Source organism: Emydura macquarii, unplaced genomic scaffold, assembly GCF_026122565.2.
Source record: "Emydura macquarii macquarii isolate MOO-44397 ecotype Brisbane River unplaced genomic scaffold, CSIRO-AGI_Emac_v2 contig_1876, whole genome shotgun sequence".
In the NCBI taxonomy this organism is placed as follows: Eukaryota; Metazoa; Chordata; order Testudines; family Chelidae; genus Emydura; species Emydura macquarii.
In genome coordinates, this window is record NW_027132013.1 from 12,402,385 (window position 1) to 12,407,443 (window position 5,059).

The window sequence follows — 5,059 nt, forward strand, 5'->3', positions numbered from 1 at the left end:
AGAAGGGGAAGGGGTTGTACTACAACTACACTGATCTGAGTTTCCCAGGAGAGGCCCATTTGCAGATAATGTGTTTCTGGAGGAGGAGTATCAGGTTTTAGAGAGACAGAAAGTTGGCACTCAGTTGCGTTGTGGAGCCTCATAATCGGAAAGGTTTGTAGCGCTCTTAAGAACAGCGTGCCCCTGCTGTAGCTGGTAAGTAGCAACATGCAAGGAAAGCTCAGCGAACACAATGAGAAACATGTCCCGCAGCTTTCCGGGTCAGATATTGGGGGCATTCCCTCTCCTCTGGTGCCCTCTGCTGGACATTTGCGATACCAGCTGGGGAGCTGAGCGCCAGCTGACGGCTCTGACTCTGAGCCATTTTGTATTTAAGATATAAAATCGGAGGGTGGAGCGTCTGGAGAAAAGGACGGGGAGAACAGGGCTCCCTTTTCTGCCCCGCTCGGTGATGATGATGAGGAGGAGGAGGAGGAGGAGGGAGAAAAGAGTTGGGGGGACCAAGAGGCCTGGTGCATTGTGTAAGGAAAACAAGAGGTCCTGCGTGCTTAACCCCCAAGCCACACAGGGGCTGCGAGGTTTAGTTTTGTTTTAATTCCGGTGAAACACCCTCCATGGGAACTTCATAATATGATGGGGGGGGGTGTGTGTGAAAAGATGTGCACCAGCCCCTGCTCCCCTCCTTTGGCTGCCAAGCCAGCCCTGCCTGCAGGGAACTCTTTCCCCGTATCTTGGGTTTAAAACGTTCTTAAAGGCGGGGGTTTAAAACAAAAAAACCCAACCCTTTCCTTGTAAGAGCAGCGCAAGGGTTAAAAAGGTAGCGGTAAGTGTCGGCTCGGCAGCAGCCTGCCCCAGCCCATTCGAACAGGAAGTCCTTCCTCCCTCCTGCTTTGTTTCCAAAGTGTGTGACTCCATTTCTGGCTCCGTTGGAAAAGGGGATCTGAGCCGGGGGAGGGAGGTTTGGAATGTGTTCAATTGAGCCAGGAGTATCCGATGTTCCCCCAAGGTTAGCTAGTTCAACGCTTAGCCTTAAGAAGCAGGCAGCCAAATTATCCCCCCCCCCCCCCATTCGATCTTCAGTCAGCCCCACCCCCTATATGTGGGTTATTCCTAGGGAGGGAAGAGTTTCTTTGCAATAGTTTGGGGGTGGGAGGGTGTTGTTTCCCGATCCCTATATCCTGCAGACGAGGCAAGAGATTCCAGCGCTCTAATCCGGAATCTCCCTGGCCTCTGCACTGCTATCCAGTTCCCACTGGTCCCTGGGCAGAAAGGTTCCCAAGTTGCCAGGATCTTTCCTATCTGCCTGGCTGTTACTGAAACCTTCTTCAAAGCGAAAGGAAACGAGGGGCCCACAGCACAGAAGGGGAAACCATGCAAGTTACTGTCCAGTTCTCTCTCAAACGTATGGCTCCTTTGTGCTGCTCTGCTGGCACAAAGGGACTGTCAAGTTAGTAGATCTGCAAAATAAATATTGATGCAACATTAACATACTGTAATTGAAGTATTTCTTGTGAGAATGATTTTTTTAAAATGAAAGCTTAGCTCCTGGAGCATATATTCAACAGCAAAAATATTAGACAATGACATAGACTATGAACATGGTAACATAATGTTGCCATGCTGGATCAGACCTGTGGTCCAGTTTCCTTTCTCTGACAGTGGCCAACTTCAGAGGAAAGTATAAGAACCCCACAGTAGACAGATTTCAGATAATTTTCCCCAATATTAGATCTCAGCCTGATCCCTAATAGTGATTGGCTGAAGTACTGAAGCATGAGGCTTAATATCCCTTCCAAAAATTTTGTTAACTCTGATAACTCTGGATATTCTTGTTATTCATATATATGTCCAACCCCTTTTTGGACCTTGCTAAATTTCCTTAGCAAGACACAAATAGTCATCAGCAATTATTGCAATTTAATTAGAAATGGTTATGGTTAAAAATGTAAATGGACACCAAATTCTTCATCTACCATATACTAGAGACATTATTAACATGTATAAATATAGAAAGTTTTAGGTTTATTAGACTTTTTCAGAAGATTTTTTCCCCACAGTATTAAACTAAGGGGACCCAAATGACACAAAAAGAAGTGAAAATTTTCAAAAGAGTAATTTTAAATGCCACTAACTTGTAATATAGTTAGTAGAGTCGCATAAACATTCACAAAAATTCCATCTAGACCCCTTCAACAGGTGAGGGGAGTGAGTAAGGGAATATTTAGTTTACTTACAAATCTAAGGGAATAAGTCCCTACTTTAACTTTAATTTTCAACACAACCTTAACCACAGAGCATGCATGACCAACACATCCATGATACAGAACGAATATAAGAATAAGAAAAACCTGTATTGCTGTGCTCAGTTTACCTCCAATTGCTGCAATCTTTGCAGCTGGCCTCAGCTAAGACTGTTACCTAAAAAAGGCAGGTTAAAGGAGTAGAAAACATTGCTTTACAGTGATAGACATGGAGCGCAATCTATATAGTTTAGCAAAGAGGACTTACTACACTTATAGCACTGCAGCGGCTGATGCAGCTGCGACTCTGTAGCACTTAGTGAAGATGCTACCTTTGCCAATGGAAGACCTTCTCCCATCAGCTTATGTACTCCACCTCCCCAAGAGGAATTGCTTTGTTGATGGGAGAAGTCTTACTGTTGACATAGCGCTGTCTACCCTGGGGGATAGGTTGATATAACTACATCACTCACGAGTGTGGATTTTCCTATATGGAGAGCAAATATTTAATAATGGGTTCTTCAGTTTAGCAGAGAAAGGTATAACACAATCTAATGACTGGAAGTTGGAGCTAGGCAAATTCAGACTGGAAATAAGGTATACATTTTTAATGGAGAGAATAATTAATCATTGAAACAATTTACCAGGGGTCGTGGTGGAGTCTTCATCACTGACAATGTTTAAATCGAGACTGGATGTTTTTCTAAAAGCTATGTTCTAGGCATTATTTTGGGGAAATTCTATAGCCTGGACTAAATATAAGGTCAGACTAGATGATCTCATGGTTCCTTCTGGCCTTAGAATCTATGAATCAGATCTTGGTTAGAGGACAGTTGTGTAGAGAGCAATTTAAAACCATGAAAAATTGCCAGCTTTGTTAAATATACTTCAGTCTTAACATTTATGTGGATTTCTTGCCATTCACGCAATCATTTTAATAACTGTGGTGTAAAAGTAAGTACATTGTTATGAGGCTACTGCATACCATTCTATAGGTCTTGCAAAAAACTGAAATAGGTACATTGTTACAGATGTAAAGTGAAGTGGTGCCTTTATCTGAAGTTGTACAGAAGTGTCCATTCCAAAGGGTCATTTCCATATACTTAGAGCATGGTTGGTCTTTAGCCTTTTGATTTGAAAGTTGGCATTTCTGTTTTTAAATCAGGAGTGAATTTTTTTTGTAAAGAGTTTGATGTAAATCATCATGGAAAAGGAAAAAAAAAAAAAAAAAAAAAGGAAAGGGAGAAGGGTTAAGGTGATGCTGGATTATCTAGACTCTAATGTTGGCTGGAGTGATCTGGATGCTGTATGGTTGAGAGATGCTCCCAGAGCATCCAGTTGCTTTATAGGCTGCAGTGAGAGACTTGCCTGTCCCCTGAGACAAGAGCGTCACGGTGTTTGCACTGTCCAGGCAGCAGAGGGCAGTTTTTCCATGCACTTCTGCATTTGGCTGTGATGTCTTCACTGTTACTTTCCTTTAATGTGAGTATCCATCACAATCACAAGCGTGTTTCCCTTGCTGAAAATGGGACAGTGCTAGGCCCTCATAGAGAAACTGAAAGGGAGAAAAGACAAGGCAAGATGAAGAAGGTGCATTATCCCTAACTTTTGCATGGTGGAGTTACATAAACTAATGAATAACACTCAGGAGAAGGCCATTCATGCTCTCTTACCTACCCTTTCCCATGTTACAGAAACAAAGGGCCTTGCATTAAAATTAAAAGGCAATAGATTGAAACTAGATTAAAAATTCTGCTTTATCGTACAGATGTGGGACTCCCTTTTGTATGATATTATAAAGGTAAATAGGGTCATGCCCTTCAGAAAGGACTGAACACATGGATAAATATAGCATCTCCTGTTACTCTAGCTAGTGGTAAACTTACAAAGGTTATTAGTTGTCATCATGTGAAACATTAGATGATCATCACAATCTGGGACTAAAGGAAATGTCTCCATTTACTCTATCATATTCTTATTCATTGCTGTTAGAGTAGTGACTGGAGCCCTGGCAGTCAAGGTGTGAAGACCCAAAGGGGTGGGAGAGCACTGAATACACAGTCAGGCTACTCCTGGAAACTGCAAGTGTGGAAGGCTTTTCTGTAGGAACTGGGGCCTTTTATAGGATGCCCTCAGAAGAATGCTTCTGGCAATGCAACTCGGTCATGTGGATAGGGGAGGTCTGTGGGCCCCACTAGATCAGTGGTTCTCAACCAGGAGTACGCAGAGGTCTTCCAGGGGTACATCGACTCATCTAGATATTTGCCTAGTTTTACAACAGGCTAAAAATAAGCACTAGTAAAGTCAATACAAACTAAACGTTCATACAGACAATGACTTGTTTATACTGCTCTATGTACTGAAATGTAAGTACAATGTTTATGTTCCAGTTAATTTATTTTATAATTATGTGGTAAAAAATGAGAAAGTAAGCAATTTTTCGATAAGAGTGTGCTGTGACACTTTTTTATATTTATGTCTGATTTTGTAAGCAAGTAGTTTTTAAGTGAGGTGAAACTTGTGGTACACAAGGTATATAAGACTCCTGAAAGGGCAGAGGCGTAGCCAGAACTGATTTTTGGCAGGGCCTGTGGTTGATACGGGTGGGCACAAGCCTTGTGTCACAAGCGTTTTACAGAGGCTGATAAAAATGTGAGATGAATTGCTTCAAATCTGATTGGGTGGGCCTGCTTTCAAAGTGGGTGGTTCATGGCCCTCCCAGGCCCACCCGTAGCTACACCACTGTGAAAGGGGAACAGTAGTCTGGAAAGGTTGAAAGCCACTGCACTAGATGGACCATTACATTTTTCACAGTATGG